Source organism: Grammomys surdaster, unplaced genomic scaffold (assembly GCF_004785775.1).
Source record: "Grammomys surdaster isolate TR1022 unplaced genomic scaffold, NIH_TR_1.0 279, whole genome shotgun sequence".
Lineage (NCBI taxonomy): Eukaryota > Metazoa > Chordata > Mammalia > Rodentia > Muridae > Grammomys > Grammomys surdaster.
Genome location: NW_021604720.1, coordinates 6,613,671 through 6,629,470, shown reverse-complemented (window position 1 = coordinate 6,629,470; position 15,800 = coordinate 6,613,671). Strand labels below are relative to the sequence as shown.

Here is a 15,800-nt window from a genome sequence, read left to right as displayed (position 1 = left end):
TCACTATGAGAAGAGGAAAGAATTCCTTCTTATGGAATTTATTTGTGTCATATTATTCTTTGATCCTTAGTAAAACAAGTAAAACAAAAAACAAGCAACAAGTAAAACAAAACTTACTAAAATAATAAGTAGATGGTTGGATGATTCAAATCAATGATTGTTGTATTTAATCCACAAGAAACAGGTCAATGATCATTGGCATGTCTTTGCCAGAAACTCATGTTAAGCCCATTTCATTGCATAGTAAATGAGATTAAAGTTTTTCCAGAGAAGGACATGCACAAGAACAGGCTGAGATTACTATATAAACATTGGCTTCCTTGAATAATTCTGTCAACTCCTATAAACACAAACACAAAAATTCATGAAACTTTCAAGATATCCCTACATTACTTATTACCTTTTTTACACAATAGTCATGTTCTAAGGATACTACCTCCAATAAACAACTGTTACGTGATAAACTCACCATGTTCATGGAAGGCTTCTGTTATCTTTGATTCCCTTGAACATTATATTCCAACCTACCTTGTATTCTAAAACCTGAATTAATTTTATGCTTTCCAAGTTCATCTATCCTATGTACCCTCTAATTTCTTGATGTTAATTTATAGATGATATTCTTTCTGGATCTGCATTTCTCTTGGATTTGTCCTTTAATCATTTTTTTTCTGTTTGCCTTGAATAAAGATGTCCAAACATGAGTAAGTTCCATGGACCTTTTCCTTGTTAAGTTCTGTTTGTCATTTCTCTCCCTAGTTTCCTCAACACTATTACCAGACCTTAAGTAAGAAGGGCTTTTCTTCTTAAAATTTCTACTGCATGGCCTGACTTCAGTGGGAGAGAATGCACTTGATCCTGTGGAGGTTTGATGCCCCAGAGAAGAGGGATGCTAAAGGGGTGAGGTGGGAATGAGTCTGTGGTAGGAGAAGCACCCTCTTAGAGGCAAAGTAAAGGGGGAGAGGTTGGGGTTCTCAGGAGACAATATTTGAAATGTAATTAAATAAAATATACAATAATAAAAATTCTACTGGAGTTAACTTTATGTTTATTATCCCTCTTTTAGATATATTTTCATAGATTCATTGATCCAGTAATTATATGTATCATAGTTTATCACTTGTAAGCCAAGAAGCATTTTACTAAGCCTCTTCCACTAAATTCTAATTCTAAGAATATCAAGAATATCATGTAAGCTGCAGTTCATAAAGTTAGTTTGAAAAACTGTGTGTAATACAAGGATGCAGAATATCCTATTGCATTATTTTTGCTTTACTGGTCATCATCCCCAGTGTGAAGGAATTCTATGAACTAAAAAAGAAACTCACATTGAGAAAGCCACACAGCTTGAAGTGTGATCCCACTTGTGCACTGAGTAGAATGTTTTTCAAAGAAAGCAATGACTCATCTCCGGACAAGCACATTAACAAAGAACCACGAATCCTTCATTGTTCAAAGGATATTTTTCAAGCTGATGGCGATAGGGTGGCAGGTTTAGAGATCCAACATTTATACTCAATGTGCTTCTGCCTCAAAACCCATCTTTTATGCTTTTCACTATTCACATCTTACTGCAGTAATAGTCTATGAAACACTGTGAAGCTACCTAAGAATACCAATCCTTTATACTTTATAAAAAGTTGATAAAATATTTTGATGAACTGTTCTCTAGTAAATACATTGTTTTACTATTCTTTATGTATGATGTATATGAATTTGAAAGAATTAAGGGAAACAGCAAAGCAAACGGTTCTCCACACATTATACCAAAAGAGACTTTGTTGTGTATTAAATTTAGTCTAAATAAAATGAAGAAGAGTAATTACTGAATCTAAAAAGGGCCTAAGTAGTATATACAAGTAACATTTTCACCAAATGAGAATGATGGTACTTTTGCTAAGGCCTAGAAAATACACTTTCTCAGGATATGAAAATCCTAAATTATGATGACCTTTGACTTGTGTGCAACAAGGGTTTTATAGAAATTATCTTACAAATTTGGGACTTTATTGATGGCAACAATATTTTTACTATGCTTTCTTAATATTTTTACTATGCTTTCTTATTTTTCTATGCTTTACTCTGGATGTTCTATGACTGAAATCCCACTTTTTGGTTTATTCATCCAATTCTGCTTTGCCAAGAAACATAACGAAGGGCCCTAGACTATACATACTTAAAAGCACTAAGAAATCACTGCTTTGTTAGTATTAAATATATTGTTTCAAATTAGTGAGACTGAGCTCATAAACTACATATCTCCCACAAATAAAGCCATTTTGAACAATTAATGCTTTTAATTTTAACATTAACAAGTTCCATAAATCTCATAATCAAAATTTAATTTTATTTATGTATTTCATTTATTTGTGATGCATACATAATCTTGAGCTGATAAGCTCTACATACTAGACAAGTCATATACTGTAGAGTTACATTCACAGACAATTATTTCTTTCAAAGTCACATACAATGTTTTGTGTAAAGAAATGCAATAAATACAGTATTTCTAAGACGTCTCTTAGAAAAATTATAAACCTAGGTATTTATTCAGTGTACACTAATCATAGATTGTTCTATTTTAATGTTTATATTTAAGATTTATGTTTCAACATCAAGCAATATACTTCCAAACTTATATCCTTAAATATAAGATATTTGTGGAACTATAATTCCTGTGTGTGGAAGTTATCTAATTTACTCAATTGTGAGCAAGCAAATGATATTCAACTAGACAAACACTGCTCTTTTAGCTTAGTTTGTTTTCTATTGTTATAATAAAGACTGACAACTAAAAGTAATCTGTAGAGGAAAGGGTTTATTTCGCTTACACAACCCAGGTTGTAGTTGATCATCAAGAAATCCAGGGCAGCAACTCAAAGCAGGAACTTGGAAGCAGGAATGAAGCAAAGACCATGAAGGAATGCTGCTTACTACTTTGCTCCTTACTATTTATTCAGCCTGCTTTCTGATACCTCCCAGGATTATCTGCTCAGGAATGGAACTACTCACATTGGCTATGTACTCCCACATTAATCATTAATCAAGAAAAAGTCTCATAGACCTTCCTTAAGGAAATTTTATCAATTAAGATAATCCTGTCAGTAAAAGTCCAAGAATGGAGCTATGTGAAAGAAATTATTTTCCCCATTAACTAATTAATTAATTCACTTTACATCCTAGTTGATTTACAACATCTTCTCCTCCACCAATTCCCCACCCCTCACATCCTCTTCCCATCCCTGCATTGTCTTCTCCTCTGAGAAGGTGGATGCCGCCCCTGAGAATTTTCTAAACTTGGCACATCAAGTCTCTGCAGGACTAGATGCATCATCTCCCACTGAGGCCAAAATAGGCAGTGCAGCCCTGGTGATTCCACAGACAGGCAACAACTTCTGTTATGTGTAAAGACAAGAGCCTAGCACGACTGTCCTCTGAGCAGCTCCACCCAGTAGCTGACTGAAATAGATGCAGAGACCCACAACCAAACATTGGTCAGAGCTCGGGGACTCTTTTTGAAAAGTTGGGGGAATGGTCGAGGACACAGAAGGAGCTAGGTCCTACCCAGGAAGAACAACAGAGTCAATTAACCTGGATCCATGGGGCTCTCACAGACTGAACCATCAATTAAAAAGTATATATGGGCTGGAGCTAGCTCTGCCCACCCCCAAACCCAGACATATATAGCAGACATGCAGCTTGGTCTTCATGTGGGTCCCCCAACAACTGAAGCAAGAGAAATTCTTAGTACTTGTGGAAAAACTACAAAAAAACAAAGCAAACAAACAAAAAGCAAGACAAAAGTCTCGTGTCTTAGTCAGGGTTTGTATTCCTGGACAAAATATTATGACCAAGAAGCAAGTTGGGCAGGAAAGGGTTTACTCAGCTTACACTTCCACATTACTGTTCATCACCAAAGGAAGTCAGCACTGGAACTTCTACAGGGCAGGAACTGGGAGGCAGGAGCTGATGGAGAGTCTAAGAAGGGGTGCTGCTTAGTGGCTTGCTTCCCTTGGCTTGCTCATCTGGCTTTCTTATAGAACCCACCCATGATGGACTGGGCACTCCCCCATTGATCACTAATTGAGAATATGTCTTATAGCTGGATCTCATAGAGATATTTCCTCAAGGGAGGCTTCTTTCTCTGTGCTAACTCCAGCTTGTGGCAAGTTGACACACAAAACTTTGCAGTACATCTTATGACATCACTTTCTTTTAAAAACATAGAATTGTTCTAGGAATGTGCTTTTATACCCCTCCCAGATGTAGTGAATAAAAGTGAACTCGTTTCAGATTATTGATTACAGTTGGCTATTGCTATTTCTTTCTTTATATACCTCTATAGAAAATATTATTTTGTGATATGCAGTTTATTCTTGTAATTGTATGCTTTATTCAGGTTATTCCTCTTAAACTGATGCTATAAATAAATTTGACTATTGAATGAGAATTTTGTCTGTTTAATTTATAGTCCCCACACCCAGGTTCATGCCATCAACTATAGCAGTAAACAAAATCACTTTGCAGATGACCTAAGTTTGTGTCAAATTGACAAGACAAAAGGATCATAAAACTAACTAGAAAATCTCCTCACTCTGAGACAGTAATGAGTCATGGAAGACAGTTTGGTGTAAATGTGGAAAAAAATAAGACAGAAAATAAAATCTGATGTTTGGTTGAATCTTCACTAGACTATATATAAATTTTCTTAGATTTTCCCTTAAGTATTAAACTAAATTCATTTCAGTCACTGTCAGATATTATTAATATCTGTACATCAGAAAGAGGGGATCTATATAGAAAGAGGCTTAATCAATAATTAATAAAATCTTTATAGACAACAATGCTTATGTAGAGTCTCAGCAGAATGTTAGAATTCCTTTCAGAGTCTGCAGGTAGAGCCTAGTATTGATGAGCATGATGGATCCCAAAAAGATTTAATACATAAAAACCAAGTGTGGTAAGTATCCTCCTGCCTACTTCATATTACTTCATTTTATTCTTCCTGTATCTGTATTGCTGTCTGTTATTATCAGTAGTGTAGGCCCCCAAAAGCAATTGCTTCATTTACCTAAAAAATAAACAATGATACAGAGAAATAGTAAAATCCCACTGCTATCACTGGTGATGGAATCAGCAAAATGAATTTAGATCTTAATATTTACAAGTAATTTTTTATCTAGTTGTAATTTTTGTTGCCTTTGGTGTGCTAAATCATCTGTCAATACACGATGGTTGTATTTTAGCAGGAGAGGGAAATTTTCATATTTGTAATGAATCTGGAGTTGTTTTGATTTGATAGGTTATGTTGATTCAATGGTTTGAATGGATCTCTTCCAGAGCTAAAATTTTGTTAACATGGTATAATTGAGATATAGTGCCCTTAAGATATACTCATCCCAGGAGAACTCCAGTATCTATTAACAGGATAAAACTTCAAAAGAGGATCCCTGAAGCATTCAGTTAACCAAACCTGAGAAAGCCTTCATCTTCAAGTATTTGTCATCTAAAATTATATGAAAAGAAATTTCTGAACTTCCTTCTGTCTGGAGATATATATATATATTTCAATTTGGGCAAACCTGTAGTTGTACAATCTCATTGGAAGGTAGTTGACTGTTGTTCATTGACAGCAGGCAAAGAGTCTCCAAAATATGTGTCAAGTAGTCTAATAAGTGCTTTCTGGTATACTATGCATTTGAAATGGAGAAATAGCCTTTGTGTGAAGATAATATAATTTTATATAACAGTGCTACCACATCTCTATTTACCATTTTCTCTCCTGGGAAGTGTATCATGAGTTGAAAGCAGAGACAGTTGAAAATGCAGTAGCACATCTCACCTCTCGAAGGCTTTTAACAAGCAACTCAGTTCACTCCAGAATATAGTGGTCATTGGTTTGACCATGCTGCTGACAGTGTCTGCAAATGCTATTCTTTCACAGCCTTGTAGGTCTATCACAAAACATGGCAGGAAATGGTCGAACTACAGAGTTAGCACTCAACAAATACCTATCTATCAAAGCCTAAGCTGCCTCATTGTAAGTCACTAAATATATAGACTTTCAAACTATGCACTCAATAACTTGTCATGTGTCTTATCTCTTAATGACAAATAGTATTAAATTTTATGTTTCAGGAATAGGCTATTGTCAGTTTATATGATTGACATAAATATATATCAAAGTGATCTCATTTTTGAGGGTTTTGCCTTTGGCAATCATGAAATAGAAATTTTCCAAGATAGTATTTGTTTATATTATTATATACCACACTGCTACATATTGTCTACTTCATTATGTTAGATGTTTTTACCTAAAGTTCTATTGAGGGATGTGAATGTCAAGACAGCATTAACTTTGAAATCCAAGCTCATCATTTAATTTTGAGCAACACACTGATGGGACAACTTAATTCATATATCTACCTTTGTTACTGAAATATAGTGATAATAGCAGTATTCTTTACAGAAAAATATATGCCTCTATATGTTTGTGCTACAGCATCAAATACTTTTATTATTTTTCTGAAAATATACCTATTCTTATTGTTATAAGTTTTATTCCATGTTATGTATCATTCATTCCTTACAGCAATTCCTATTACTATTTTGTTTTCTGGAAGAAATAATATTTTATATGGCATGTGTGTACTTTGCTGAGCAAATATTGTCTTACTTTATAGTAAACAAAAGCTATGAAATTAAATTTAAATCAGAGAAAAAATGTAGTGGTTCTAAACTCTACTGTGAGTTTATATTCAGAATAATTATTTAGTCTCTTTGATATTTCCTTATTAATATTGTCAGGAAAGTAAACTTTTAACAAGAATGAAAAGCATACATATATACATATAAATTTTAATTTTAAATAAATTAATATTTGAAATGTTAGATACTAATAAAGTGATTCATTATATATGACAAATAGTAGATTCATTGTGCTGTGGTGGAAAAAGATTAATTTACTCACAGAAAAATCAGCAAATATCTCCACTAATTGATGGACAAAACTTGCATGCAGGTCTATGACTTACAGTGTTTTACTGAAAATTGAATCCTAAAACTTATTTATTAAAATAACTTTTGGGGTTTTATAGTTGGTGTTAAGATTGTCATCTATCATTCCCAGAATTTCAATATTGAGTCACATTTGTTTCTGAAAAGATTATACAAGTCCTGTATCATATGCTTCCATTGAAACAGAATTACATCAATTTTCCCTTTCTGCCATCCTGTTCCTCCCAGCTACCCTTGCTTGAAGTCTCTCATGTTCCTCTCCAACCCTCACATTAATGTCCTCTTTTCTACTGATTGTTTGTTGTAGAAGTTTCAATCCCTACCCAGGGTTTCTATCCTATCTTGATCATTCAATTCTTGGATAAAACACACACAACCTTTTACTTTATACTAAGCCTTACGCAGCACTAGTGCTGGGCAGATATTTACCCTCTAAGCTCTTAGAATCTGCTTTCCTATTGCTAAGCTCGAGTTATTACTTACTTTGCTTCATCTGGGCTGCTTTTAACTTCAGTTGACCAGGCCTCAGGGCCACGTTTATTAATGGCTCACCCAACACATGATGGCTTCTCCTTCCACCTTAACCTTCCTCTCCTCCTGGTTCCTTTCCAACCCCCCAAGACTGGGAACCATAAACACCACCTATGTCTCTTATGCCCAGATATTGGCTGTTGGCATTTTTATTTACCAATAATAAATAACTTGGGAGCAAGGTCATATAGAGACTACATGCAGACTCTCTCTTCTATGAGACAATCAGTCTCAGGGAACCAATATTAGCATTAGAATATAAGCAGCATCAGGCTAACCCACTACAATTGTTACCCATATACTGTATATATGAATACTATATGTGTGTGTATGTGTGTGTGTGTGTGTGTGTGTGTCTAACCCACTACAATTTTTACACATATACTGTATATGTGAATACTATATATATATGTGTGTGTGGGTGTGTATATGTGTGTTTTATGTATGATGTACTGTGTATATGTGTGTACAAATGCATTTATGGCTACAAGGATGACCCCTTAACACTCGACAAAGAATTCTCATTTTCCAATCCATTATTAGCTGCCTATAGTTATTTTTCTAGGAGTAAGATGCTGTAAAATTTAAGCCTTCCATGATAACATATTTATTGATATTATCATTGCTCTACTCTTATTTATGTAACCATTTCTGGAAAAGACTTTTACAGCAGATTTTCTGGTATTATGTCTTGTACAATACTTCTGTTCTTGCTTCCACGGTGCTCACTGAGCCATAAAAGCATTTATTCGCAGCAACTGGAGATTCTTACAAAAAGCAAAACAAAACAAGAGAAAACAAACAAACAAAAACCCAAAACAAGACAACAGAAATCAATGTAATGATCAACAGATTGTGGGGAGCCCAACCGCAATGGATTCATGTTCCTCTAGTTTGTTTGTAAAGAGCTTTTAGTTAGTGTCTTGATACCTGTGTTAACATCAGCAGGCAAAAACATACAACAAAGATTGTTTTTACTTCATCAATATTAAAAACCATTGTGGCAGAAAGAACACTGTAAATGGAATAAAATAAGTCCAAGCAAATTCTTCGCTACTGAAGATTCCTGAATCTTAGTAAGTTAGTAACTGTAAATTTGCTACTGCTATGAACTCTAATGTAAATATTTGTGTTTTCTGATTGTCTTTGGCAACCCTATGAGAGGGTTAGTCAATCTCCAAAGGTATTGGGATCCATAAGTTGAAGACATCTGTTTTAAAATGTTGCTGAGGGAAGTATTTGAAAAATCAGCAAGTGGCTCTGCTAGCTCCCAGGCAATCACCATGTTCCCGCTCTATGTTCTCATACTAACGGTGACTGAGGCGCCAGCCTGGGAGCACTGGCCATGGCTCCATGAGACATTAACATGGCTTGGCTGCTGTCTCTGCCAGTCAGCTCTGTGGTGTCTAAGCATGGCTCTTGAGCCAACTCTACCACGCTCATAATGCTCAGCTCAACCACTAACAATATCACTGTACCTGGTAGAATGAATATTCTTAATGCTTAAGATTATCCAATAGATTTATATATTTGCAAATGCTCAATACACAAGATGCCCACACAATCAGAATTGTTAACTTAATATCTAACCCTTTGATATGAATAACTACCCGAGACTCCTAGAGACACACATGTCTTCCTCTATCTTGCTTCCTTCTTCTTTCCCTCCTTCTCCTTACTCCTCCCTTCCTCTTCCTTCTTCTCCCCACCTACCTCTTTTCTATCCAACGGCAGAGCTCTTGTCACATTAAAATGTAAGGAATTCTTATGATTAAGAATGCATCATGTTGGAGTTCAAGGTGAGTTTGCAGAACAAATTCCAGGGCAGGCAAGCTTAGACAGCGAATGAGTTGGAAAACAGAAAGCTGGTGATAATGTAATAGAACAAGGGGCTCCTGCAAGCAGCAGAGCTCAGCAGCTTTGGCCATGTAGCTCTGGCTTTGGAGTCAAGAATAGAAGAGACTACTGGGACAATTGATATGGTTAGCTGGAACTAAGAAATTAGTGGTGATTAAGAAGAGACCAGCATGACTGAGGTAAAATCTTCTGGGAAGTGCTTTCTGAGATCACAAAGAAGCTGTGTTCCAGAGATAGCCAAGATTGTACCTTGTGCTGCAACTGGACTTGGTAATGTGTAAGAGTCACCAGGTGGTACTGGTTTTGTAGACATGAAGAAGTCATGAAGGACAGCTGAGGCTTGGTACTATGAGAGGCCATGGAAGGCCACTGGTGAAGGTGCAGCCTCAGTTGCAGTTGATGGCCCAGGACTGGAGGGGTCAAGCATAGAAGTTGAGGCTTAGAACCATGAAGAGAGCCTATGAGAGGCTATTGATGAAGCCTGGTTGCAGCAGAGTATTCCAGCAAATTGGAGATGTCACCACCAAGAACAATAGTAGCAGTGGAGGGGAGTCAACCAGAGCCTAGAATGCTACAGATGGCAGAGCTGGAGAAGTGGCCCACACCATTTGGAGGAGCTTAGCTCACGTGTGGATCTCAGACATTGGAACAAGAAACTGTAAAGTTGAAGCTGCTTTGGATACCCCAAGATGTTCAAGATGCCAGAGCTATGGGATACCTGCAAAGGAAAGCTACTAAGAAGGGGTGGAACCAGCCCAAGAGAATGAAGTTTGTTGCTGCTGAATCACAGATCTGCCAACAGCAGTCACCAAGTATGAAAGGAGTTGGAGATCTGAAGAGTGCTTTGACATTGGGCATGGAGATGAAGAGTTTGGAGTTTGCCCAGATGGTTTTCTGTGTTGCTTTGGTCCAGTATTGTCTCACCATGAATCATGATGCTGGAGGTCTATTCTCCTCTCAGCTACATAAATCTGACTGGTTGCCCAACATAGCTGTGGGACTCGCTCATTAAGGATTGGTGTGTGATCTGAAGGAGAACGGTGCCGGGGCAGCATTCACAGAGAAGTCACTAGAAAACACCCCTGGCAGACATCGTGAAACCACAGCGCAGTCCACACAGGAAGCCCTAAGGAGCCAAACAAATATGGAGCAGAATGGAAGGGATCCGATTTCTGGAATCCTCCCCAGAGTCTAAGCAATACACTGACAATAAAGGAAAAGGTAAAGATGGTGGCACGGAAGTCCAGAGCATGGGCCTCTGGAAGTGTGAGAACACTTGGCAGTGAAAAGGTAAAGATGGTGGCACAGAAGTCCAGAGCATGGCCATCAGAAGAGCACTGATTCTCAGGGTAAGCAAGGTGGAGCCTCCAGAGGAACCAGAATGCTCTCCTCGGTGGTACAGACTGATGGTCACTGAAAAGGCCTCCCTCTGCAGTACAGATCCTGCAGAATTATTGACTTCGTGAATGTGGGGCAGTAGAATGCAACAGATTGAGAGACAAAGTGGCCTTGGTCTTCCTTGAAGCCCTTAACAGTCACTTACCACAGGTTTCTGCACCTGACCTAACAGGTTCATGTCTGTCAGGCAAAACTTTCAGAACAGACCGTGCTGGTGAACTTAGCATACCACCGGCTTCTTCCAGCCCTCAAGCTAAGGCCGTGGCCTGACAGCACCTGAGGACTGCGTAGCAGTTCACTTTGCTCTGAGATATCCAACCCACAGGATGTCCCTGCCAATCTACCTAGTAAATAAATGCACAGACTTCTGAAAAAAAAAAAAAGAATGCATCATGTTTTAAACATTGGATTGAATTTCAGACCTAAGAATTTATGTGACTTTAAACCAATTACTAATTTTGTTACTCCTTTTGTCAATATTACTACTACTGATATTATGTTTGAAATTCAAAAGGCATTTAATTAAAAGTAGGAACAATAATGAATTAGTTCTGGTAGAAAAAGTACCTTGCATTTGTATGAGTGTTGCACCTGTTGATAATAAATACGATAGCTTAGGCAGGAAATAGGTTCTGGAACATTCTGTAGGCAGAAATGATTCCAGGCTAATGCAAGGCAGGAGATCCACCAGAGATGATGTGATGAGACAGACATATGATACCTGAGCACAAGTAACCAGTCACAGAGCAGAATGTACCTTAGAATAAATGTGTTATTGTAACTTATGACCTAGTAAAGAAGAAGTTAGCTATATGGCCAAGATATTTGTTAATATGTTGTGAGTTTGAGTCCTATTTCTGTGAGCATGGGGCTGGGAGGAAGAATGACCTAACTTCTACAATTTCTGGAGTTTATCGCCTTTACTTGAAGAGATAAATTATCAATTTGACGAAGAGAGTCATTTTAACAGAGTGTCCTTTGGGTATTTTGATACCATTGATTTATTGTAAACCAACTACCACATTATTAGGAAAATGTATCACATTATCAAATGTTGACACATCAAAATTATGAGTATGAATACCAATACTGATCAAAACACAAGAGTCATTTTCATCACATGTTGTTAAACAGGTAGAAAGACAACAACAAGAAACACACAATAGAATGCATGCAGTGATGCCAGCCTTGGCTTCACACACAATAGAAGGCAAAAGGCCTTCTGAAAACAGTCTAAGATATCATATTTGAAAATACATTGTAGAATACTTTATGATAACTTTATTTTCACAAAAGGACTTTAATGTTGCCAAAATGTGGTATGTGCAACTGGGCATCTCATGAGCTTAGGAAATATATCTATTGTATCAGAAGTCTTACTGTTTATGGAACTGTCAGTGCCTTTTCAGAAAAAAGATCTTTGTCTAAGACTTAAATTATCTACTTAATCAATTTTGATTGCTAAATTCTTTGTAGTCATGGTTAAACAAATGACTTCCTGTATCACCTCAATGATAGTTAATACAATACTAATTTTGCCCTCAGACTCTTTAAAAATCTGTAGATTTGAAGTTCACCAGCTCCTGAAGTCTATTTGAAAACAGAGAATGAAGTTGTCAGGCATGTGCACAAGTGACTGTGGAGGTGTGCCTTCCACTCTTTGGACACAGAGCTGTCATCATGCCCTTCTCAAGCACACTTTCACCTGCATGAACACACTCATGCATTCATCAAACTTATGTCTTGAAACATTTTTGATAGTACTCATTCCACTTTCAGCCACCTGTCAAAACAACTGCTTAATTAGGTTAAGCTGTCTGGCTTTGTGAAAAGGTTTACTGTGCTCAGTTGTCCCCGTCATAAAATTAATAGTTTGACCAACTTCTAAGGAGACAGATTTTTGCACTCTCGAAAGTCAAATTAAATCCACCTTTGCCAAACAGGTGATAAAAACACTGTGTCTGAAAGTTTGAAAGCAGCACTTCATTTATTATAATCTTTCGAGTGCCAAAGTACAAATTAGGTAGAACTGCAGCTGCGAGAGATCCCGAGTTACAACATACTGCTCTTGTGACCCTCTTAGCAGGCAGCCAACTACAAGATGACAAACGGAGGGAATGACCGTACCCAACCCTGCATGGTCAAATTCTCAACCAAATTCACAATAAGCAATGAATCATTCATTAAATTAGTATTACTCACACTCAATTACTACCAGTCACAGCACTTAAGGGCATGATTCTCATGGTGTTTCTCCGACCTCTTTTCGTCATTAAACCCTGGCAAGTGTAGAACTCCTCTAAAGTGCATATAATTTCATTCAGGTCTTGCTATAATGGCAGCAGAACCAACATTCTTCTCAATGAAGTCAACATGTGATTCATGATCCCAGAGATTATTAAAGGTGTGCTAAGTCTGCAAAATGTTTTTAAATTTTTATTTGTGTGTGTGGACACCATGGGAGACAGGTTTAGATTTAAAAGAAACCTTTCAAGTTCTCTCTGTTTGTAACATGGGTCCCGGAGAAAGGACTTGAGTTTTTCAGTTAGCTAAGAATGATCTATGTATCTTCTTGACTTCCATATGGTAAAATGTATTGCAATTTGCCATAAGATATAACTCAACTTTTCTGGAACAGTACATTATTTTGTTATAAACCATTATTTTTGAAAAGTGGTGATGTGTGGAATATATTCTGAAAATGAAAACCCTGACTATAACTGACACACGTTAGACATATAGTATCTGTAGATCATTTGCATTACATATTTTACCCGTAGGATAGTAACATAAAGAGTTATATTTTCAAATGTGTCTGGTATTTTTTGAAAAAATTTAAATTCTTAGAATTCAGAAATTGAAAAATGTTAATAAGATATGTATGGATATATTGTTATAATGCATCACCTAGTTATATAAAATTTTAGAGTAGAGGGCTTAAATGGAGGTTGGAGGAAAAGGTATAGGAAGCGTTGAAATTAGAACAGGGAAGAAGGTAAATGATATAATTATAAAAATGTTAATATTTTAAGTCGTATTATAAGTTGTTTTTAATGCAAGTTGCCAAAGTGAACCTCTTACTCCAGCATTTTATTATTCAACTGCACAAAAATTTACTCCTTAAAAATATTGAGAAAATTTATTTTAATGACTTTAATGAAGGTAACATGATTGAACAAAATTTGACTGAGTCTTTTTGCATTCAGCTTTGACCTTTCAGTACATTTGGATGAGGTTAATATTTTAAAAAGTCAAATGGGTTTTGCAATAGACTCCACAATCAAGAGAAGTTTGATAAAATTTAATGATCTAGGATATATTTTGATGGATATAGTTGCAGAATGAGAAAGAACAAGTCAAACAATCTAGATAAAACGATACTAAAGTTTTACTTTTAATCTATCTCTCACATAAACATCAAATACTTTTATGTTTTTCACATAAAATCAAACTTGTTTACAATTTGTTGTCCTTAATTTTGTGCTTAGCAAACATAACTCAACTTTGAAAAGACATAGACCATTTTGAGGTACTTCTTTTTAAATCTAATTTAGTACTCTTAGATGATTTCATGTTAATGAATATGCACAATCAGCCAGTCTTCAAAATTTTTATTAACCACTTTCTTTGAACATAAAACTTTGTTGGAATTTGTGACAATACAGGGCCTCTAGAAAATATCGGTATCCATCCAGTCTTCCATTTCCTGTTCTTTTGCTCTTGTGAGGAGATAATTAAGAAATGCTGATTTGAAATACATTCAAACATGCCTCCATGTTGCTCTCAATCAAATCTTTTAGGGTATAGCACATGAACATATATGGCCTTCTGATAATAGACCCTGACTTTTTTCCCCAGACAATAATTTCTCCTATTGACATCATAAGAATTTCAATCATTTCCAAACCTGTTTCCATATGAAAACAAAAACCCTCATGACTTAAATATAGATGTAAACACATGACAATTAAATGTAAGCAGAAAATCTTGACTGATGCCTTTGACACTTGAAATACTCTTTAGATGATATGTAAATTGTTGTATCTTCTACTATTTCTAAGATAACTTAAAATATGGACATGGAATGTGCTCATGAGTTCACTTCACTCCTGAGGGGTATTGATAATTGGTGATCTCTAGAAGAGAGAGAGTCAGTTTTAGTTATAGCTATTGTAATTAAGTCTGTCTATCATCCAGTGAATGGTTCTACATATAAACACTTATTGGCAACATCAGGTGAAGCCGCTGGGTTTAAAAAGGAGCACATGAGCTCTTTTACCGAGACCCGCCAACATGGGCCGCGTTCGCACCAAGATTGTGAAGAAGGCGGCCAGGGTCATCATAGAGAAGTACTACACGCGCCTGGGAAATGACTTCCACACCAGCAAGCGCGTGTGCGAAGAGATCGCCATTATCCCCAGCAAGAAACTTCGGAACAAGATAGCCGGCTATGTCACGCATCTGATGAAGCGGATTCAGAGAGGTCCTGTGAGAGGTATCTCTATCAAGTTGCAGGAAGAAGAGAGAGAGAGAGAGGAGAGATAATTATGTTCTTGAGGTCTCAGCCCTAGACCAGGAGATCATTGAAGTAAATCCTGACACCAAGGAAATGCTGAAGCTTCTGGACTTTGGCAGTCTCTCTAACCTTCAGGTCACTCAGCCTACAGTTGAGATGAATTTCAAAACACCACGTGGAGCTGTTTAATCTGTTATGCCATATTTTCAATAAACCTGAAAAAACAAAAAACAACAACAACAAAAAAGGAGCACATGAAACTGTGTGAGGAAAATAGTTTAATAAGATCAGAAAAACTGTATGATACTTTCTTTAGTAGGGGTAGATTTTGTTAATATATATATATATATATATATATTCCCTTATATATGAATATATATAAGTGTATATACATATATATAAAGGTATGTATATACACTATATATGAATACATTTTATCTATACTTATACACATATACGTATGTGTGTGTGTGTGTGTGTG

General features: G+C 36.3%; 1 pseudogene; it reads left to right on the top strand.

Moving 5' to 3' along the window:
- The first annotated feature begins 15,096 nt into the window (after nt 1–15,096).
- On the top strand, nt 15,097–15,525 carry LOC114629326 (annotated as a pseudogene).
- The last annotated feature ends 275 nt before the right edge of the window (nt 15,526–15,800 follow it).